Source organism: Mobula birostris, chromosome 14 (assembly GCF_030028105.1).
Source record: "Mobula birostris isolate sMobBir1 chromosome 14, sMobBir1.hap1, whole genome shotgun sequence".
Taxonomy (NCBI): domain Eukaryota; kingdom Metazoa; phylum Chordata; class Chondrichthyes; order Myliobatiformes; family Myliobatidae; genus Mobula; species Mobula birostris.
This window is the reverse complement of record NC_092383.1, coordinates 12283312-12307796: the sequence shown is the minus strand read 5'-3', so window position 1 is coordinate 12307796 and position 24485 is coordinate 12283312. Positions and strand designations below refer to the sequence as shown.

At 43.4% G+C, this 24485-nt stretch overlaps 1 long non-coding RNA gene across 1 annotated transcript in view; it reads left to right on the top strand.

Moving 5' to 3' along the window:
• Positions 1-5176: 5176 nt before the first annotated feature.
• Positions 5177-24485, top strand: part of LOC140209440 (uncharacterized) — a 110254-nt gene continuing 90945 nt past the window's right edge. The window contains exon 1 of the long non-coding RNA XR_011888982.1: positions 5177-5217. This is a non-coding gene — a long non-coding RNA (uncharacterized lncRNA). The remainder of the gene's footprint in view (positions 5218-24485) is intronic.

The following is a 24485-nucleotide window of genomic DNA, read 5'->3' as shown; positions in this document are numbered from 1 at the left end:
GGAACAAGTGCTACACATGCCCTTACACTTCCTCCCTTACCTCCATTCAGGGCCCCAGACAGTCCTTCCAGGTGAGGCGACACTTCACCTGTGAGTCGGTTGGGGTGATATACTGCGTCCGATGCTCCCGATATGGCCTTCTATATATTGGCGAGACCCGACACAGACTGGGAAACCGCTTTGCTGAACACCTACGCTCTGTCGGCCAGAGAAGCAGGATCTCCCAGTGGCCACACATTTTAATTCCATATCCCATTCCCATTCTGATATGTCTATTCACGGCCTCCTCTACTGTAAAGATGAAGCCACACTCAGGTTGGAGGAACAACACCTTATATTCCGTCTGGGTAGCTTCCAACCTGATGGCATGAACATTGACTTCTCTAACTTCCGCTAATGCCCCACCTCCCCCTCGTACCCCATCCGTTATTTATTTATATACACACATTTTCTCTCTCTCTCTCTCTCTCCTTTTTCTCCCTCTGTTCCTTTCACTATACCCCTTGCCCATCCTTTGGGTTTTTCTCCCCCCTCCCCCTTTTCTTTCTCCCTGGGCCTCCTGTCCCATGATCCTCTCATATCCCTTTCGCCAATCACCTGTCCAGCTCTTGGCTCCATCCCTCCCCCTCCTGTCTTCTCCTATCATTTCGGATCTCCCCCTCCCCCTCCCACTTTCAAATCTCTTACTAACTCTTCCTTCAGTTAGTCCTGACGAAGGGTCTTGGCCCGAAACGTCGACTGTACCTCTTCCTAGAGATGCTGCCTGGCCTGCTGCATTCATCAGCGACTTTGATGTGTGTTGCTTCCATTTTATTGTCCTCATGTTTCCCTCAAACTGTCTGCAGATTTTGCTATTCTCTATTGCCCCCTACACCACTGGCCCTTAGGGCAGCCATGAAGGTTCTCCATCCCTGACGGTGTTCAGGGCTTCCTTCAATGCGTCAGTAGCTTGGTGTGCACTACTGTCAGTCTCCATGTAGAGACTCAGGAACACCATCCCACTCAGATGTTGGAGGATTCTTCAGTGCTGTTTCCCTAACAATTTTATTTTACCATTCAGGGTTGTTAGCCCTGAGCTGAACCCCTGAACCTGGAGGTCTGGTGGACCATTCTTAGTCTGACCCCTGCCCTTTGACCTGCCTGGCATGGGTGAGCCTACCAAGAGCCCTGACTCCAGCCAAAATTGCTCTCCGGGTCATTGAGGCACACAAACCCCCAAACCACAACAAGATTGTGGTCCTCTTGGAGGAGATTATGTGCCCCAGCCACACATTAAAGTCTGCTTACACAGGCCACTATGTTTGGGACATGAGGCCGAATTGCCGCACCTGAGTGAAGTCCCTGTGTTCACAGGGAGAGTGTGCAGACTCCACACAAGTAGTATCGATGGTCAGGTTTGTACATCGGGTGTGTAATGGAATAGCTCCATCACTACGCCATCATGGTGCCCTTAAGGTCCTGGTTTGCTTGCTAAATAGAGGGAGGTGCTCATATTAACAGGTAATTCATTGACTGGGTGCTTGCTCGGGGTCTGTGGGGGGGGGCAACAGATGTAAAACATTCGGCAAAAGATACAAGGATGACATGAGGAAAAACCTTTTGATTCAGTTCACTACCTTAGAGAGTGGTGAGAATGAAGTCAAAGAGGACGTACAAGAAGTGATTGAATTGACACTTGTCATACAGTGATAAAGTAATACAGCACGAAAACAGGCCCTTTGGCCCAACTCGTCCATGCTGATTATGGTGCCCACCAAGTTACTCCCATTTGCCTGGGCTTTGCCCATGTTCCCATAAACCGCTCCTATCCATGCACTTATTCAAATGTCCTTAGAATATCGGTATTGCACTTGCTTAGCCACTTCCTCTGGTACCGCTGTAGATACACACACCTCTATTCTACTGTGAATGCCTGCAAGAAAATGAATCTCAAGGTAGTAAGTATATGGTGACATATACATACTTCAATAATAAATTTGCTTTGAACTTTGAACTCTGTCCAAAGAAGTTGCCCCCTGGGTTTCTTGTCAAACGTTTACCTCTCACTTTGAATATATACCCTTTTGTTCCTAGTTCTCTTTCTTGGGAAAAGACTGTGTAGTTACACCCTTTCTCTGCCCCTTGTCAGGGAATACCTGGCAGCATCAAAGGACAGGGAAAATGGCATCAGAACACCAGAACGGAATTGATAGGAAGTATAGCCTCATGCAGTGCACTAGTGGGATCTAATGATCCCACCAGTTACCCCCTCCTTCCCACCTCTTACCACCACTGTTGGATTCCTAAAGCACTAATGTTGAAAAAGAATACTTAGCATATTATATTGTGTTAGTTTTGCCTCTGGAACCAGACAATGTATTCCACTTCCCCAATGAGTCAGATGTACAAATAATTCTTAGCTTTATTGCGTGGTGGGGAGTGGGGGGGGAGATGTAATCCATGCTACAGAATAGGGAATATTCCATAGAACATTTTGGAATATTTACTCATTGCAGTGCTATACAGCTGACATTTCATATCAACCGTTTTCTGGTCACAATGCAATCCCCGACTTTTCGACTTTTCAGCTTTTCAAAATACAGTAGTTAGATAAGCCCTCAAATTGCATTAGAATTTGAACTAAATTTATTTATTTATTTCTCAGCTGCTGGATGAATAGATGAAACACCACCTCTGTGGTCCAAAGCCCTTGAAATAACCCAGCAACAGAGAGAGATTTACCAGTATGCTGCCTGGATTAGAGAGCATGTCTTATGACGCTAGTTTGAGGGAGATAGGGTTTTTCTCTTTGGAGCGAAGGAGGATGTGATGTGACTTGATAGAGCTGTAAACCTAGAGACTTTTCTTTCCCCCCAAGGTGGAAATGGCTAATACAAAGGGCATAATTTTAAGGTGATTGGGCGACCATAGGGAGGATTTCAGAGAAAAGTTCTTTACATGATTTTTATTAACGACCTGGATATGGGGGTAGAGGGGTGGGTTGGCAAGTTTGCAGACGACACAAAGGTTGGTGGTGTTGTAGATAGTGTAGAGGATTGTCGAAGATTGCAGAGAGACATTGATAGGATGCAGAAGTGGGCTGAGAAGTAGCAGATGGAGTTCAACCCGGAGAAGTGTGAGGTGGTGCACTTTGGAAGGACAAACTCCAAGGCAGAGAACAAAGTAAATGGCAGGATACTTGGTAGTGTGGAGGAGCAGAGGGATCTGGGGGTACATGTCCACAGTTCCCTGAAAGTTGCCTCACAGGTAGATAGGGTAGTTAAGAAAGCTTATGGGGTGTTAGCTTTCATAAGTCAAGGGATAGAGCTTAAGAGTCGCGATGTAATGATGCAGCTCTATAAAACTCTGGTTAGGCCACAACTGGAGTACTGTGGCCAATTCTGGTCGCCTCACTATAGGAAGGATGTGGAAGCATTGGAAAGGGTACAGAGGAGATTTACCAGGATGCTGCCTGGTTTAGAGAGTATGCATTATGATCAGAGATTAAGGGAGCTAGGTCTTTACTCTTTGGAGAGAAGGAGGATGAGAGGAGACATGATAGAGGTGTACAAGATAATAAGAGGAATAGATAGAGTGGATAGCCAGCGCCTCTTCCCCAGGGCACCACTGCTCAATACAAGAGGACATGGCTTTAAGGTAAGGGGTAGGAAGTTCAAGGGGGATATTAGAGGAAGGTTTTTTACTCAGAGAGTGGTTGGTGCGTGGAATGCACTGCCTGAGTCAGTGGTGGAGGCAGAGACACTAGTGAAGTTCAAGAGACTACTAGACAGGTATACGGAGGAATTTAGGGTGGGGGGTTACATGGGAGGCAGGGTTTGAGGGTTGGCACAACATTGTGGGCCGAAGGGCCTGTAATGTGCTGTGCTGTGGTATTCTATGTTCTATGTTCTACAGAGTGGGGAAGTGCATGGAATACCCTGCCCGGGTGGTGGTAGAGGCAGATACATTAAGGGCATTTAAGAGACTTTTGGATAGGCACATGGATGATAGAAAAATGGAGGGCTATGAGGGGGTGAAGGGTGAGATTGACCTTAGACTAGGTTAAAGGGATGGCACAACATTGTGAGCCAGTGGGCCTTTTTTGTGATGTAGTATTCTATCTTTTATGAATTTTCTAATAAGAGACTGAGAGGTGTCTTGATAAATACATACAAAGCACAGACAAAGTGAACAACCAGAGACATTTTTCCCAGGGCAGAAATGGCTAATGCAAGGAGGCAAAACTTTAAGGTGACTAGAGGAAAGTAAAGGGGAATGTCAGAGGTAAATATTTTACACAGAGAGTGGTAGGTGCGTGAAACACCCTGCCAGGATTGGTGGTAGAGGCAGGTACATTAGGGAAATTTAATAAATTCTTAGATAGTCACACGGATAATGGTGAAATATAGGACTATGTAGGAGGGAAGGGTTACAGCTTACAACAGGTTAAAAAATCAGCACAACATCATGGTTCGAAGGGCCCGTACTGTGTTGTAATGTTCTATGTTCTATCACAAGAGACTGCAGATACTGGAATGTGGAACAACAAGCAAACTGCTGGAAGAACTCATCGGGTGGAGCAGCATCTGTGAGGGGAAAGAAGCTGTCAATGGTTTGGGTTGAAACCCTGTATCAGGACTGAGTGTAGAAAGGGAAGACAGTAGTATAAAGAAGAGAGGGGAAGAGGTGTGATAAAGACCAGTTAGGAGATTGGTGGACCAAGAGGGGCTGAAGGATAATACGCAGAGTGTGGGGGGAGGGGGAATCAAAGTGAGGAAGGAGCAGTGGTGATATAGCCTTCAGTGTGGTCATGTTGTCATGGATAATGTGGCTACATGACCACACAGGATAATCTTATACCATACTCAACAGTTACTTGTACATTGTGTTTTGTAGAATTGCCTTTATATTTCTATTTATTGTGTTTTTTAATGCTGCATCAGATCCGGAGTAACAAACATTTCTTTCTGCTTTGTACTTGTGTACTGAAAAATGACAATAAACAATCTTGAATTTAAATAAGAGTTAATTTGAGATTTGAACAAAAAGACCTGGCCAGAAATTTCTGCTGCTCATTTCCCTCCCTAGATATTGCCTGGCTTTCTGCGTTCCTCTGACAGTTTGAGTGTGTTGCAAGATTTCCAACATCTAGAGAAACTCTTGTGGCTTTGATCTTTTGTACAGCTTTCAACAGAGCATAACAGCCAATGCTCATAGAATGTGGATGTCCCTGCTATTGTAAGTACTTGCTTTCTGTTCCTATCTGCCCCTGAATTAAAAATGTGTAGTAAGAATCAGCTGATAAAGGGTCGCTGACTGATATGTTATTGCTATTTCCCTTTCCTTCCTTCCCTACCGATTACGTCCAGCATTTTCTGTATTTCTGTCAAATTTCTACTGTCTGCTGATATTTTTTTAATGCCTTACTTCGACCAGAAGCCGGTAAGGATCGCTAATATCTTTCAATGAAGGATGTCAATGCATCAAATGGACTTTTATAACTTTGTTGTGCAATTCCACTTTTACATCATTGAACTTAAATTCACAAATTGTCATGGAATTGGTATGGGCTAATTATTGTCATATATACCAATCCCACCCCACTCCACCCCCAAAAATCAGGGTCACATGAAGCCATGGGAGCAGGTGGTGGAAGGTCATTTGAGCAGCTGGTGCATATCACACCAGCCTTGCACCAGCTCTTTCCCCTTACTGGTTTTTCACCTGGATATCACCTCCCTGCTTCCCCTCCCCCACCCCTTTATCTTTCCCCTTACTGGTTTTTCACCTGGAACCTACCAGCCTTCTCCTTCCCACCCTCCCCCACCTTCTTTATAGGGCCTCTGCCCCTTCCCTCTTCAGTTCTGACGAAGGGTTCCGGCCCGAAACGTTGACTGATCATTTCCACGGATGCTGCCCGACCTGCTGAGTTCCTCCAGCATGTTGTGAGTGTTGCTTTGCCCCCAGCATCTGCAGAGTATTTTGTGTTTACGCGACACTGACACCAGGCAGACAATCTCTGCAGAGTATTGATAATGCTGGGGTCACCCATCTTGTAAAGACACTGCCTGGAAGAAAGCAATGGCAACACCACTCTGTAGAATTTGCTAAAAACATTCATAATGGCCCACATCATATGACACAGTACATGATGTTGATGGTGATGATAATACTAAGATACAGTGAAAAGCTTGTCTTGTATATGGTTTATAAGATCGAACAGTTGCATTGGTCTGGAATAAGGTAAAACAATAACAAATGCTGTGCAGGTAAATGATAAAGTGCAAAATCATAACAAAAGTAGAGTGTGAGACCAATAGTCCATCTTATTAATCAAGAGTCTATGAACAGTGGGAGAGAAGCTATCCTTGAGCCTAGTGGCAGGTGCTTTCAGGCTTTTGTAACTGCTATCTGTTCAGAGATAGGAGAAGAGGTCGGGTGGGATTTGAAATCCCATTTCTAGATCAGTGGTCCATATCTCTGGCTGTTTTTTCCCATTGATTTATTACTATGCTACTGTAAATTAGTGCAGTCATGGCTCAAGTTGAGATGAGAGGAGAGAGAATAGATACCAGATCAGAAGTTGTTCTACAGAACAAGAACTGGTATTCAGATTTCCAGCACCTGCAGTATTTCAAATTGAAATCTGTTTTAATAATGTTGATGGACAGTGTCCTGGAAGCCTTCTGGTCTTCTCTTGAAAAAGTGACATGGGACCATCCACCCAGACGAGAACACAAACGGGGTTTTAGCTTAACAATCCATCTGGAAGTTAGCATTTCCAATAGTACAGTGCTCCCTCTGTATTCAACCAGCATGTGTGCTTAGAAATCCATGCTCCATTCTTCAGAGCTGGACTTCGGTCCAAAGCACACAATATCCGGGATTCATTGACTCATTAATTTCAATCCGTTTATTGTGTTTATTTTGTCAAACCAGTCTGTGCAAAGGAAGCTAATGCAAAAAAAAATTGGTTTAAGCTTTTTGATTAAGTTTGTAATATGGAATAGAAGGGAAGTGGAATAAACGTATTTAAACGATATTGCCTTCATTGACTCATCAACCACTCAAACCAGGCAAGGTACACTAAGTGGCCACTTTATTATGTACCTTCTGTATATTCGTGATCTTCTGCTGCTGTAGCCCATCCACTTCAAGATTTGCCGTGTTGTGTGTTCAGAGATGCTCTACTGCACACCATTGTTGTAACGCGTGGTTATTTGAGTTACTCACACCTTCCTGTCAGCTTGAACTAGTCTCTCGTTTCTCCTCTGACCTCTGTCATTAACAAGGCATTTTCACCTATGGAACCGCCACTCACTGGATAGTAATTTTGTTTTTTTTTGTACTGTTCTTTGTAAACTCTCAAGACTGTTGTATGTGAAAATCCCAATAGATCAGCAGCTTTTGTGATAGTCATACCACCCTATCCAGCACCATGGTCAAAGGCATTTAGATCACCTTTCTTCCCAATTCAAATGTTTGGTCTGAACAGCAACTAGACCTCTTGACAATGTCTGCATGCTTTTATGCATTGAGTTGCTGCCTGTTGCAATAAGCGAATGAAGTGAACCCAAGTGCAGGTCACAGGCACGGAGGTTGAGTTAGGATGCTTACGCAGATGTGAATGTTGAACAGCAAACATGAAGGATCTGGACCCAGAGCCTTGACACAGAGAGACGGAGTTTCATAGATAAACTTTGAAACTGGAGCAAAACTTAGAACACATGGTCCTAAGCAGCTGAAAACCGTTAATTACCACACTGGCAAAACCAATGATCTGGCGACTAGTGGTTGTAACACTGGGGTTCTTATCCTGAAGGTCTTGATGGAAACCAGGTGTGTCGTCATCAAAGACAATTAGAAGCAAACCGTGGCACAAACAAAGGAAACTAGGAGAAAGATAGGGAATTAACGATTGGGACCGTGACACTGTCACATAATTGGCTGATTACATATTTGCATTAATGAGGGTGTACTGGTGTACCTAATAAAATTGGCCACTGAGTGCTCAGTATATCCAATGCATTCCCCTATGGCCATGGCTTTAATTTCAAGTCCCAAATTGACTGTTCTTGCATAAATATTTCAGAGTGTTGAAGGAACAAGATTGATCCTTTTAAGTGATTATCTGAGAATTGACAAGAGGATCAGTTTTTACACAGCTGAAGTACTTAGAGACTGTGGATTTGAAAGATAGTTATGTTTGATTGGGCACCAACAATCTATAGTAAGGTAGGTAAAGCTGTTTAATGAGGTTCTTTTAAATATAAATTATTATCCCTGAACTACCCATTCAATACCTTTCAAAAATCCTGATTTATCCACTTTCAGATTATCACCATTGTCTACACAAAGCAATTTTCCCTCACATTATAAAGCTCAAAGTTCAATAAAAATGTATCATCAAAATATGTACAGTATATTTTATTTTTAGTTTGAGATACAGCATGGTATCAAACTCTTCCAGCCCAATGAACCCACACCCCCAATGACACCATGTGACCAACTAACCTATTGTACATTCTTTGGAATGTGGGAGGAAACTGGAGCACTTGGAGGAAGCATATGTGGTCATGGAGAGAACATACAAACTCTTACAGATAGTGGCGGAATATTATTTATACAGATACTTTGATAATAAATTTACTTTAAAATTTGAATATATATAATATTTGAATATATGTAGTATTTATATATGCAGTATGTATGAGTGTTTCCATATATGTACTTTGATAATAAATGTCAATTCATCCTTTACCTACCATTTAAAATCTGTTCCACTTGAACCATCTGTTAATGAAATCAGTTAGTTTCTCTCTGCCTAAACCCACCACCTTTATCAAATCCCCACCAAATCTTGTATGCTTTGGTCCCAATGCTTCAGCTTCTCACAGACCTGTGAACGCACAGCTGAATGGAGTCCCAGGTTTCATTTCTTGAGCTCAGCAGTTTTCAGTAGCACCGTTGCCCCTCAGTAGAAGCTTGATCAAGTATTCTCCTCCCTATTGAAAGCCGTAAGGAGCCCATGTGAACTTCACCCTGCCTGAGGCTTGAAGCATTCCTCTTGTTTTCTTATTCCCTCAACAGAAGCACGTGAGAGAGCATGCAGAGATTTGCCGAACTCTGCCCCTCAATGTTTCGTGTAATATGAAAGATATTCTTTCTTGAACAATGCATCCTCTATATCAGCTTGTGAAAAGAAATTCCTCCCATGTCTGGCTCAATATCTCAATGCTTAGTGTTCAATTTTCTGAATTCCCGGAGAATAACTAATCAAATTAAAAGGCAGTGCATTGTAATAGACTGCTCTATAGTACATACAGTGTTGAAGAGGTAGAGATTAAAGATTATCTTTATTTGTCACATCTATGTTGAACCATCAAAACATACAGTGAAGTGTGTCATTTGTGTCAACGGCCAACACAGTCTGAGGATGTGTTGGGGGCAGCCCGCAAGCGCTGCCATGCCCACAACTTATTAACCCTAACCTGTATGTCTTAGAGTGTGGAAGGAACCTGGAGAACCTGGAGGAAACCCATGTGGTCACAAGGAGAACATGCAAACTCCTAACGGACAGCAGTGAGAACTGAACCCCTATGTCTCGTGCTGTAAACATTACACAAATGCCTAATGGTCCCCCAATAGGGACAATCCTAATTCACCTTGATTGGGTGATAAGTTGACTGGAAAATGTGGATGACCCATACCTTAAGGAAAGGCGAGTCTATACTTGTCAGGTTGATTGGATCACAAGGAACTCACAGTGGCCAAGGAGAAAAGAATATCCCTAATACTGATCTGTCCTGATCAATGTCCTGATCGACAGATAGCTCTGTGAGCTCACAGGTAGATAGGGTAGTTAAGAAAGCTTATAGGGTGTTAGCTTTCATAAGTCGAGGGATAGAGTTTAAGAGTCGCGATGTAATGATGCAGCTCTATAAAACCCTGGTTAGGCCACACTTGGAGTACTGTGTCCAGTTCTGGTCGCCTCACTATAGGAAGGATGTGGAAGCATTGGAAAGGGTTCAGAGGAGATTTACCAGGATGCTGCCTGGTTTAGAGAGTATGCATTATGATCAGAGATTAAGGGAGCTAGGGCTTTACTCTTTGGAAAGAAGGAGGATGAGAGGAGACATGATAGAGGTGTACAAGATAATAAGAGGAATAGATAGAGTGGATAGCCATTGCTTCTTCCCCAGGGCACCACTGCTCAATACAAGAGGACATGGCTTTAAGGTAAGGGGTGGGAAGTTCAAGGGGGATATTAGAGGAAGGTTTTTTACTCAGAGAGTGGTTGGTGCGTGGAATGCACTGCCTGAGTCAGTGGTGGAGGCAGATACACTAGTGAAATTTTAGAGACTACTAGACAGGTATATGGAGGATTTTAAGGTGGGAGGTTATATGGGAGGCCGGGTTTGAGGGTTGGCACAACAATGTGGGCCGAAGGGCCTGTACTGTGCTGTGCTGTTCTATGTCCTATGTTCTATGTTATGCTCATGCCTCATAGCTCAGGGCTTGGCTTCAATCTGATCTCCACTGCTGTCCATGCAGGACTTGCAAACATTACCTTATAACCAGGCAGGGTTTCTAGTTGGCCTCCTTCCCCTCCCCCATCCTTTTTATTGTGACAACTTCCCCCTTCCTTCTCAGTCCTGAAGAAGGGTCCCGGCCCGAAACGTCAACTGTTTATTCCTGTCCATGGATGCTGGCTGATCTGCTGAGTTCCTCCAGCGTTTTGAGTATGCTGCCTCAGTATTTATTTACTTGTTTGTTGCTCATTTGTTAATTTATTTTTGCACGGTTTGTCCTCTTTCCAACATGGGTTGCTTGTCAGTCTTTGTATGTAGTTTTTCATTGATTCTGTTTTATTTCTTTGTTTTCCTATGAATGTCCGCAAGAAAATGAATCTCTAGGTAGTAGATGGTGAAATATACCTACTCTGATAATAAATAAAGCCAATCTTGTATCTTGTTGTTCCTGGTTTCATGGATCATTTAGTAAGTTGATGGCAGAGGGAAAGAAGCAGTTTCTGAATCACTGAGCACGAGCCTTTGGGCTCCCGTACCCCCTCTCTGGTGGTAGTAACGAGAAGAGGGTACGCCCCAGATGCTGAGGGAGTTTAGTAAAGAATGGTTAGCCACTTAGTTAAGGCACTGTCACTTGAAGATGCACTTAATGGTGGGGAAGCTTGTGCTGGCTGAGTGTACAACCGCTTGTGATCCTGTGCATGGGAGCCTCCATATGAGGCTGTGATGCAACAAATCAGTGCCCTCACCACTGTACACCTAGAGAAATCTGCAGGTCTGTTTGGATTCAAACCAAATCTCCTCACACTCCTAATTCATCAACGTTTTGGGCCAGAACATCTCCTCTGAGATGTTGACAGTCAAGAACTTCAAGTTGCTCACCCTTTCCACTGCTGACCCCTCAATGTAGATTACATAGAACGTAGAACAGTACAGCACGTTACAGACCCTTTGGCCCACAATGTTGTGCTGACCCTCAAACCCTGCCTCCCATATAACCCCCCACCTTAAATTCCTCCATATACCTGTCTAGTAGTCTCTTAAACTTCACGAGTGTATCTGCCTCCACCACTGACTCAGGCAGTGCATTCCACGCACCAACCACTCTCTGAGTAAAAAGCCTTCCTCTGATATCCCCCTTGAGCTTTCCACCCCTTACCTTAAGTCATGTCCACTTGTGTTGAGCAGTGGTGCCCTGGGGAAGAGGCGCTGGCTATCCACTCTATTTATTCCTCTTTGATGCATGTTCTCCCGACTTTCCCTTCCTGAATTCCACGATCTGTTTCTTGGTAGTTGAAGTAAATCTACGGAGAGAGTATTTTATTTCCAAAAGCATACTTTACTCATAATACATGCTGCAAATAGTCAGCATTATCTCCATTCATTGGAGAAAGCAATCAACATATTCCCTTATGGTAGCGTAGCAGTTATCCCTAAGCTTTACAGAATCAGCTGTAAGATCGGGGTACGATTCCCACTACTGTCTGCAAGGAGTTTGAACATTCTCCCTTTAACTGCAGGGGTTTCCTCTGGATGCTTTTCATTCCCCCCCCAAAAACATTCCAAAGATGTACAGTTAGAGTTTGTGAGTTCTGGGAACGCTATGTTGCCGCCGGAAGTGTGGCGACACTTGTCCAGCACAATCCTTGCTGATTTGATTTGTCACAAATGACGTATTTTGCTGCATTTTTGATGTAAAAAATGACCAAAAAAAGCTAATATTTATCTTTAGATCTTTATCTTAAACATTGCTTCAGGGACGTGATTGACGAACAGTTACACTTGGCTCAGCCCTGGAGGCAGACCGATGACCATGAGTAAAGATCTGCAGGCTCCACCTCAGTGTCATGAAGCCTTGTAACTTATCGGTTCATTTGCCCTCTGAGTTCCACCTCCTGCTGATACTCAGTCAGGAGCAAAGGAAATGAAGATTGGCCTCCATGCATGGAGTAAAATTAGGGAAATAGAATCAGAATCACAATCAAGTTTGATATCACCGACAAATGTTGTGAAATTTATTAACTTTGCGACAGCAGTACAAGGCAATACATAATGACATGGGAAAAAAACTTAATTACAGTAAGTATGTAGATTAATTAGTTAAATTAAATAAGTAGTGCAAAAACAGAAATAAAAAAGTAGCGAGGTAGTGTTCATGGGTTCAATGTCCATCCAGAAATCAGATGGCAGAGGGAAAGACACTGTTCCTGAATCATTGAGTGTGTGCTTTCAGGCTCCTGTACCTCCTTCCTGACGGTAGCAATGAGAAGAAGACATGTTCTAGGTGGTGAGGTCATAAATGATAGACGCTGCCTTTTTGAGGCAAACCTTGATTTCAATTCAACAGTTATTTATTGTTTTGGTAGATTCAGATTCATATAGTTATTTATTCAGATCAACAAACCTAATTAACAACCTAATGTTGTGCTTGGGGCAGCCTGCAAGAGTCACCACACATCTCCGCCACCAACATAGAATAAGAGCAATATTTAGCAGAGCAACAGCAACAAAACAACCGTGAAGCGTCCCTTTCCTTCCTCCCATTCACACCCCCACGCACGAACTCACACCCCCACGCACAAACTCACACACACACACACGAACTCACACCCCCACGCACAAACTCACACACACACACGCACGAACTCACACCCCCACGCACGAACTCACACCCCCACGCACGAACTCACACGCCCACGCACGAACACACACCCCCACGCACGAACTCACACCCTCACGCACAAACTCACACACACACACACACACACACAGACAGTCCTCCAACTTCAGCACCTCTGGGCCTCCAGCCTTCATTGGACCTCCTACCTGCACACACCTCCAGTAACGCTGATTGCAGGGGAAGGTACGTGTTAATCTGGCGAAGGTACTTGCTAACCATTCTCAATGGTCTTCATCCACAGTGCTTGCCATCCCAACATGGATGTCCTCAGTCACAGGCCCACATCGTTGGCCATTGAATACAGAGTGCTGAGTGGAGGCCTGGACCTCTAACTTTCCACATCCCTGTCCCTAAATTCAAATTTGGCCCCAAATTCTCCTCTCTGTCCCCAAAACATTCTCTACAAACCTAAAGGTCAACTTCTGAGCTATTATATATTATGTAATAATCACGTGTTACCTGATCTGGTGGTGAACAGATATGAAATAAGCAAAGGCCTGCTTGGTTGACTTGAATAGTTAAGAGTTCTCAATTATTGTGATTCATCAAGGAATCTGAGTTGCTAAGGAGGTGATGCAGCAGATCAAATCAGCTCAGAACAATATCATCACAACTTTTAGGAGACACGTTTCCTGAATACCATCCCACACTCCCTCACAGCCACCGATACTACACAAAGGGAACTGAACAGGGGAAATATACCCCAGTTCCTCTCAAGGAAAATCTTATGCTTCATGGCAGTGAGACCAGAAACTGAAAGATCTGATTTCCAGCTGAAATCCCTACCTGATTCTCACCATGGAAGAGGGAGAGTGGGTGGGAGCATCTAGCAATCAGCACTTGATCTGAAGACTATAATGGAGGGTGAGAAGGAAAGATCTTGTGGTCTGGGAGGAAATCAAGGAAGAAAAGATTTTACAGTTGAAATGAGTATCACTTGGTTAGCAGAGTGTCTAATATTCACAGAAATGCATCAATGTGCAAACAAAACCACCAAGTAATCTTCACATATTGATAATAATGTAGTTAATGTCTCCTTAATATCCTAAAGTACAGCTTTGAAGTGTTAACAATTTAAATTTTTCATTGTGCATTAAACCACTTAAGACAGATGAGGTAAATCTTGGCTGGTGATAAGATCAAGGGGGTGTGTGGTAATGATGTGAGAGAGAGAAGAGAGAGAAGAGAGGAGAGAGAGAGAGAGGAGAGAGAGAGAGAGAGGAGAGAGAGGAGATATATATATATCCATCCAGGAATGTACATAGGCCAGTATCGGAAGAGCATGGATACTCCAGACGGCTTTAGGGCTGGAGTTTGGGAATGGGGAGATCATTGATAGATCTCAAACAAGAATGAGAATATTGAGTTACTTAAGATCACTTTTTAAAATGAGAAGTACTAATGTGTTGGAAATAGTTCAGAGACGATTTACTCAACTTATACTGGGTTGCCTTATGAAAAGATTAGGGCAGATAAGGCTTGTATCTGCTGGAGTTTAAAAGAGAGAAGGAGACTTGACTAAAGCATATAAGATTTGCAGAGTTAACTGGATGGATGTGCTTAGAATGTTTTTTTTCTTGTGGGAAATCTGGGCCAAGGGGTCTATGTTTAAAACATAGGGAAATGGCTCATATTTAAGATGGAAATAAATATTTTTTTCTCATGAAAGTCATGAAACTCTTCTTCAAAAGGTGGGGGATGAAGAGAGTTCGAATGAAATCAGAGGCTGATTACAATCAGATTAGTCACATTCTTATTGAATGATAGAGAAGGCCCAGGGAGCCAAGTTGCCCGCTCCTGGTGCTAACGGCTAGCATAACTCTTTTCAGCGCCAGCAGTCAGGGTTCAATTGCTGCCACTGTCTGTTAGGAGTTTGTACGTTCTCCACATTACTGCATGGGTTTCCTTTGGGTGCTCCCATTTCCTCCCACATTCCAAAGACGTACAGGTCAGGAATAGTAAGTTATGTGTGCGTTATGATGGGGCCAGAAGCAGGGTGACACTTGTGAGCTGCCCCCAGCATATCCTTGGACTGTGTTGGATATTGATCCAAACGATGCTTTTTACTGTATGCTTCGATGTTTCGCAGTACATGTGACAAACAACCTTTTGTTGTTCATAGATAAATATTGGTTAGTGATCATGAAAATCATGAGCTAACAAAACTGTTTGAATGAGGGTTCAGGCCAAAGACAAACTCAAGTGTTGAAGTGAGAGACCGTGCAGTCTTCGCATTCTGAAGGAGTGTTATGCTTAACTGATTTGCAGCAATCAATCTGAGAAGCATTCAAACTTTGTAAAGTTCTCTGGCACATGTCCAGCCAGAATCCTTCAAGTTATTGGCTCACAAGTTCACCTGGCACCAAACAAGAAATATCCCAGCTGTTAAAATGGCTGGTTCGCCCATTCAATTGTCATTAATAAGCCAATCTGACTGGTTCATAATCAACAATACCCTGGGAGTGCTGTCAGGCTGTCTACATTATTGTGTCTGGCATGGAAGGTTGACTTCTTTCCAAAGTTCCATTAGTAGGTCTGTCAACGCGAAGCCAGCTCAACCACAAGCTCCCCTCCAGAGCAGTTCCCTCCTCCCCAATGTAGATGGTGAATCACAAGAGGGGTTAGCAGAGGAACTTCAGAAGGGGGTAAATTCAAAGGAGATGTGAGGGACAAGTTCTTTTACACAGAGAGTGTTGGGTACCTGGAAAGCGCAGTCTGGAGTGGGGTAGAGGCAGATACATTAGAGATGTCCAAGAGACATTCGGATAGGCATATGGATGTCAGGAATGTGTGGATTGATATGGGCATTGTGTAGGCAGAAGGAATTAGTTTAGTTAGCTACTTGATTACTAATTTAATTGGTTTAGCACAATACTGTGGACTGTAGGACCTGTTCTTGTGCTGCACTCATCTATGTTTTATGTTCTAAGTGGAAATTTAAACGAAGAGAACAAAATATTCAGAGAGAATAACGCAAAAGTTGAAAAGCCCTCAGCAGTAATTTGAGTTTTCTTTTAATATCTGGTGTTAACATTCCAGCAAAGATATACTAGTGTAATCTTTATTTTTGCCTTGGTGTCACAGTCCGTGAACTAAACACAAGCAGAACCAGCCACCACTGAGGGAATGGACTTCCCAGACTGCCACTGGCTGTTCCACGGTTAATGATTCCACTGAACTCTATGACTTTCAGGCCTGCAAATATTGAACACTGAGCTGAACTGTACTGAAGTATACCTTTTGATTTTGTGTTTCTTATATTCTAACTTTTTGCTTGTATTTTTGTTGCACTTTGCACGATTTTTTTGCATGTTAGGTGGGAGGAGGGTTTGCGATTTGATGTTTTTGAACAGGTTGGTTCTGTGGTTCTTCTTTGTTTTGTGACTGTGGGAAAGACAAATTCCAGGGTTGTATACTGCATACATATTTTGAGTCTTTGAATACAGTACTGTGCAAAAGTCTTATGCACATATATATAGCTAGGGTGCCTAAGACTTTTGCACAGTACTATAGTAATTTTATTTGTATTGCACTGTACTGCTACTGCAAAAAAAACTAATTTCATGACATATGTGAGTGATGATAAACCTGACTCTGGTATGGGTGTCTAGTGTGGACCAAGTGGGAAAGGAGCAGGGAAAGGGTTGGGATGAGGGGAAAGAAAAGAGGAGGGAGAAGCACCAGAGAATGATCAATAAACCAATTGTCTGGAATCAAATGAGCTTGCCTGGTGTGTCCCATGGCTCTCCACCATTGCTGTCTCCAACATCTTTTGCTCCCACCAGATTTACAAACTCGCTCTCCGCTGCACATTGACAAATACAGTACTACGCAAAAGTCTTGAGCATATATACAGTATATAGCTTGGGTGCTATATTTTCATAAGTATCTAAATGTAATGCCTCCCTTCACATTTGAAGGCTGCCCAGAGTTCTGTGCTACCATGATGCTGAGTCTTATCCCTATCACACTTGGAATGTTGTCTTCAGTTCTGGTCACCTCATTATAGGAAGGATGTGGAGGCTTTAGAGAGGGTGCAGGAGGAGATTTACCAAACTATTGCCTGGACAAGAGGGCATGTCTTATGAGGGTAGGTTGAGCAAACAGATGACAGGTGAGACCAGATGAGGGAGATGGCGGACGGGTGGGGAATGGGGAATTAGTAAGAACCTGGGAGGTGATAGGTGGAAAGGGTGAAGGGCTGAAGAAGAAGGAATCTGATTGGAGTGAAGAGTGGATTATGGAAGCAAGGAAAGGAGGGGAACCAGATGGAGGTGATGGGCAAATGGGGAGAATGGGGGGGGGGGTGCGAGAGAGAATCAGAAATAGAGAGAAGTGAACGGGGGAGAAATTACTGAATATTAGAGAAATTGAAGCTCATGCCATCAGGTTGGAAGCAACCCAGACAGAATATGAAGTGTTGCTCCTCAATTGCCTTCTTTCTTTAACATTTAATTTGAGTCATAGCAGGGAAGCAGATTCTTCAGACCACCAAATGCGTGCTACCATTGTGCTTCCTGTCATATTAATCCTACCTCATCCTATCTATTCTCCTACATTCCCATCAACTCCGTCCATATTCTACCACTCAGCTACACACTTTACAGAGGTCAACTACCTGACCGACCAGCACATCTCCGATAAAGTGGGAGGGATCTGGACCATCCAGAAAAAAACCCTTGTGATCACATGGAGAACATGCAAACTTCACACAGACAGCATCCGGATTCAATGCAGGTCAATGAAGAAGTGAAGCAGCTTCTCTACTAGTTGTGCCTCTGCATCTGATTTCACAGGCTTTGAATTTACTTAATAATGTTATTTTTAACGTATTTCCATCTGTTACACTAGTTTTATGATATCTCCAAATCTGAGAATCATTTCACAGACTAAGGGCAATGATACTGTTCTGATGTTCAGCTTTTGCAGTTCTTCAAGCCTCTTGCAATGTTTCAGGGAAGATCTTCATCACTGCTCCATCCAGTCACTCGTCAGTGGACCCCAGTGTGAAAGCTCCTTGGCAACCCGCCTACTACCAGCAGTTGTGAGTGGATCACAGATGGATCACAGATTTGGATGAATTTATTGTCAAGTACATTCGGGTGCAATAAAAATCCTTGTTTATATGAAGCTGACAGAGTAAGCAGTAATAATAAACACAAAGCGACACTGAAAAAACGCTGGAGGAATTCAGCAGGACAGGAAACTTCAGTGGAGAGGAATAAACAGTCGACAATTTGGTATGAGACACTTCATCAGTACTTGGATGCAATGAGATGAGGTTGAATTTCTTTAGCCAGCAGGTTGTGAATCTTTGGAATTCGGTTGTACATTTCGGAAGAAGAAAAAATCGGGCAGATTATTATTTAGATGGGGAGAAAATTCAAAAATCGGAAGTGTAAAGGGACTTGGGGGTCCTCGTGCAGGATACCTTAAAGGTTAACCACCAAGTTGGATTGGCGGTAAGGAAAGCGAATGCTATGTTGGCATTCATTTCAAGAGGAATAGTGTATAAGAGTAAGGAGGTGTTGATGAGGCTCTACGGGGCATTAGTGAGACCTCATTTGGAATACTGTGTGCAGTTTTGGGCTCCCTATCTTAGAAAGGATATACTGATGTTGGAGATAGTTCAGAGAAGATTTACAAGGATGATTCCTGGAATGCAGGGGCTAACATATGAGGAGCGTCTGTTGGCTCTTGGATTGTATTCATTAGAGTATAGAAGAATGAGAGGGGATCTCACAGAAATGTTTCGAATGTTGAAAGGGTTGGACAGAGTAGATGTGGAAAGGTTGTTTCCCTTGGTGGGTGAGTCCAGGACAAGAGGCCATAATCTTAGAGTTAGAGGGTACCCAGTTAAAACAGAGATGAGGAGAAATTTTTTTAACCAGAGGGTTGTGGATTTGTGGAATTCGTTGCCACATATGGCTGTGGAGGCCCGATCATTGAGGGTGTTTAAGAAGGAGATGACAGGTATCTAATTAGTCAAGGTATCAAGGGATATGGGGAAAAAGCCCGAAATTGGAACTAGATGGGTGAATAGTTCAGCTCATGGGGGACCTGCAGAGCAGACTCGATGGGCCGAATGGCCTACTTCTGCTCTTTTGTCTTGTGATCTTGTGATCTTGTGAAATGGCTGTGGAGGCCAAAGTGGAGGTTGAAAGGTTCTTGATTAGTAAGGGCCAAAAAAAGGAATCTCAGTCTGAAATGTCAACTGTTGATTTCTCTCCATAAACGCTGCCTGACCTCATGGGTTTCTCCAGCATTCTGTGTGTGCTGCTCTGAATTTTCAAAGTCTGCAGAATCTCATGTTCATAATAAACATAACAATGACTGCAGCAACAAGTATAAAGCAACAGAATGGTGCCAAGATTGTATCTCAGTCTGAGGTAGTGAAAAAGGAAGTGCTGATTCAAAGATTCAAGATTCAAAAAACTTTATTGTCATTCTAACCGTACATCAGCTCTGCAGGGCAGAATGAGACAGCGTTTCCCAGGAGCAGTGCAATCATAACATAACAAATGCAACACTAAATAATAAACATAACAATAAATAGTAAAACACAACAGCCACATGTCAGTTAAAATCAAGTTATAAGTGTCTAGCGCAAGTTAAAAGTGTCCAAAGCAGAGTCAGGTGGAGCAGCTATTTAGCAGTTTGACTGCCTGTGGGAGGAAGCTGTTTAGTAGCCTTGTGGTTTTAGTTTTGATGCTCCTGTAACGTTCGCCTGACGGCAGAAGAACAAACAGTTCATGGAGAGGGTGTGAGGGGTTTTTAATGATGTACCGTGTCTTCTGGAGGCATCGACTCTGAAAGAGGTCTTGGACAGAAGGTAGGGAGACCCCAATAACCTTCTCTGCTCCCCTAACCACCCTCTGCAAGGCTTTTTTGTCGACAGCACTGCAGCTGGAGTACCAGGTTGTGATGCAAAAGGTCAGCACACTCTCAACCACGCCTCTGTAGAATGTAGTTAAGATGTTAGTGGGGATGTTAGTGATGTAAACAATAATGGAATAACAGAGAGAGGAAGGGTTAAGGGGATTCAGCTCAGATTCAGATTACTTTATTTTATCACATATCTATCAAAACATGCAGGGAAATGCATCCTTTGCATTAACAACCAACATAATCTAAAGATGAGCCAGCCGGTGGTGTAGTGGCATCCGCACCAGAAGCAAGTGGTCCCGGGTTCGAATCCAGCCAGCTCCTTACATGCTTTCTGCCCGTGCTGGGTTGTGCATTGAGCTAGCAACTTGATCCTGTGAAAAACAGACAGAAATGCTAAAGAAACAGCAAAGTTGCCACCCGATGCGACCCAAGGCATGGAAAGGGAAAACAACGACAATCTAAGGATGAGCTGGGGGCGGCCTGAAAATGTTGCCACACCTTCCATTGCCAACATAGCATGCCCACTACATTCACAAGCGACAACAGCACCAAAGCTCCATCCCTTCTTTCCACCCACTCACACACACAGTCTTTAAATCACAGGACAGTCTGCTGCATGGACTCCAGCCTCCAGTGGACACGCAGACTCGTAGATGTTGGACCTCTGACTTCCACAGTAATTTATCCAACCTTTTATCCCATATACTCTCTGTGACTCTCTCACAACTGAGGGATATTCATCATATATTAATTCAGAAAGGTTCGTTCTCAACATAGATGTGCTCAATAACTTAACAACAGGTTAAACTGACTGGAGGTGAAGTGGTTTTACTTCAACTGAGACCAAGGACATGGCAGCAGCACTTGGAACGAGATGTGAAAGAGGCGATTGGTACAGAAATCTGACAGCAGTGGGGAAGAAGCTGTTCTTAACTCTGGAAACTGAGACTTTCAAACTCCTGCAACACACATAAAAGTTGCTGGTGAATGCAGCAGGCTAGGCAGCATCTCTAGGAAGAAGTACAGTCGACGTTTCAGGCCGAGACCCTTCGTCAGGACTGCTTCCTCGTGTTTGCACTTTCAAACTCCTGTAACTTCTCCTAGAAGGTTAAAGAGAGAATAATAGGATGGCCAGGAGAGCAGGCATCGAGGTGGGGACTTTCAGTGGATGTACAAGCCTAGTACAATCCTACCTAAAATCTGCGATCACACTCCTGTAGATGATGCATCATAACACATAGCTGCAGGTGGCAAGTGCTGACAGAATAGGGCTTGGCTGTGTGGTGCAATCTCCTGTCAAGTATCTCAGCGGCACTCGTGAGCTGTCTTATGAGAAGGAAAATTCAGGCAGCATTTACAAAACATTAAGAAGGAAAAAAACATGTTTCTGTCATATTTTTCAGAAGATCTGAACTTCCCCTCCCGAAATGTTTCACAACCCACAAGGTGATTCTGATATGAAGCCACCATTGTAAGGTAGACTACTTGTGCACTGTAGGCTCACGTTAAACAAGGATGTGAAGTGAACAGACAATCTTCTTCTGATATTGATTGAGAGATATATGTTGGCAAGGGCACTGGAGATAAATGTATGGAGGAGCATTTGATGCCTCTGGTCTGGTACTTGCTGGAGTTTAGGAAAATAATTCAGCTTCAGCTTTGTTTATAAATCATATCTACATGGAAACATACAGTGAAATGCATCATTTGCATTAACAACCCAAGGATGTGCTGGGTAAAGCCCGCAATGAGAGGGGATCTCATTGAAACCTTCTGGATATTGAAAGGCCTAGACAGATTGGATATGGAAAGAATATTTCCAATCGTGGGAGTGTTGAGGACCAGAGGACATAGCCTCATAATACAAGAACATCCCTTTAGAACAGAGATGAAGAGCAATTTCTTTAGTCAGAGAATGGTAGATCTGTGGAATTCATTGCTACAGATGGCTGTGGCAGTCAAGCCATTGGGAACATTTAAAGTGATGAAGTGGGAAGTGGGAACATTGATAGGTTCTTCATTAGTAATGACATCAAAGGACATGGGGAGAAGTCAGGAGAGTGGGTTGAGATGGAAAATAAATCAGTGATTATTGAATAGAGCAGCAGACTCAATGGGCTGAATTACCTAATTCTGTTCCTATGTTTTATGGTCATTCAGGATTAAGGATTTTGATCCAAAACGTTTACTGTCTATTTTCTCCACAGACATTGTCTGGTCCACCAAGTTTCTTCAGCATTTTCTATATTGCACTGGAGGTAATTCTACTGTTTTCCTCAAAGTAACCCACAGAATAATTTACGTTCAGCTGGGAGAGCAGAGAGCATAAATTTTCAAGGCCTCGTTCAAAAGACAATACATTTCTCAGAGCCACACCCTCTCAGTGCTTCAATGAAGCATCAGCTGCTATTTTCTTGTACCGCCCCCCCCCACCCCCCGGGAGCAGAATGTGGGCACCTGACAGCAGCTTGTGGAGGAACACTAATAATAAACCATCTCTGGTTGAGTTCCATGGTTTACTTCCCATCCTGCGGAAGACTAGAGGTGGCTTCCTGTCGAGCTTGATCCCAAGGAGAACGCACTTCAATTGGAGATGCCATATTTGTGCTCCACGGTAGCATGGTGGTTAGTGCGACGCCATTACAGTTCAGGGAATTCTGGAGTTTGTAGTTCAATCCTGGCATCCTCTGTGAGGAGTTTGTTTGTCCTCCACATGGAATGCGTGAGTTTTCTCCAGGTGATCTGGTTTCCCCCTACAGTCCAAAGAAGTACCAGTTAATAGGTTAATTGGTCATTGTAAATAGTGCTAGTGTTAAATCAGTAGGTTATGGGATGGGTGGCTCATTGAGCTAGAAGAGCTGGTTCTGCACTGTGCCTCATAATAAATGTTTCAAAAAGGCAACAACCTTCATTACTGACCCCCGCCACCTAGAATATGTACCCATCCCATTAGTACCATCAGGGAGAAGGTACAGAATCCTGAAGGCACACACTCAACATTTTAGGAACAGTTTCTTCCCCTCTGCCATCAGATTTCTGAATGGTTCATGAACCTTCTTCACTTTTTCTCTCTCTTTAGTAACTACATATTTCCTTTTCATATATTTCTTATTGTAACTAAGTATTTTTAATGTATTTCACTGTACCGCTGCAATAAAACAAAGCACTTCATGACATTTGTCAGTGATTCCGATGACGCTAACATTAACTATGTTTCGCTGCCCTATTTTCTTTTCCCACCCTCCAAACTCCTGATGTACGTATGTTAATCATTATTGTTTCCACCGAAGTTTTTGCTGCAGCACAACATTCCTCAGGACTGGTGCTGCAGGTTCACTCCCTGCCATTCATAGGAACATATGAACGTAAGAAATAGGAGCAGAAGTCGGCCATCTGGCCTGTCCAGCCTGCTCTGCCATTCAATAAGATCATGGCTGATCTGGCCGTGGACTCATCTCCATCTACCTGCCTTTCCCCCGTAACCCTTAATCCCCCTACTATGCAAACATCTATCCAACCTTGTCTCAAATATATTTACTGTGGTAGCCTCCACTGCTTCATTGGGCAGAGAATTCCACAGATTCACCACTCTCTGGGAAAAACAGTTCCTCCTCATCTCCATCCTAAATCTACTCCCCTGAATTTTGAGGCTATGTCCCCTAGTTCTGGACTCACCTACCATTGGAAACAACTTTCCTGCCTCTATCTTATCTATCCCTTTCATAATTTTATATATTTCTATAAGTTCTCCTCTTATTCTTCTGAATTCCAGCAACCAGTCCCAGGTGACGCAATCTCTCCTCGTAGTCTAATCCCCTCATCTCTAGAATCAACCTGGTGAACCTCCTCTGCACCACCTCCAAAGCCAGTATATCCTTCCTCAAGTAAGGAGATCAGAACTGCACACAGTACTCCAGGTGCGGCCTCACCAGTACCCTGTAGAGTTGCAACACAACCTCCCTGCTCTTAAGTTCAATCCCTCTAGCAATGAAGGCCAACATTCTATTTGCCTTCTTGATAACCTGCTGCACCCGCAAACCAACCTTTTGTGATTCATGCACAAGCACTCCTAGTCTCTCTGCTCAGCAGCATGCTGTGATTTTTACCCCCATTTAAATAGTAATCTGCTCTTTCATTTTTCCTTCCAAAGTGGAATGCCTTGCATTTACCAACTCTTGCCCACTCACTTAACACATATTATTCTCTCTGCAGACTCTCCATAGCTTCTGCACAATTTGTTTTTCCACTCAAATTCCCATCCTATTCCCCTCTCCATCCAAAATTTGGCAAAGCCCTGCTGCAACACCACTCTTACAGTCAGTGGCCACTTTATTAGGTCCCTCCTGTGCCTAATAAAATGGACAATGTATGTTCGTGGTCCTCTGCTGCTGTAGCCCATTCACTCCAAG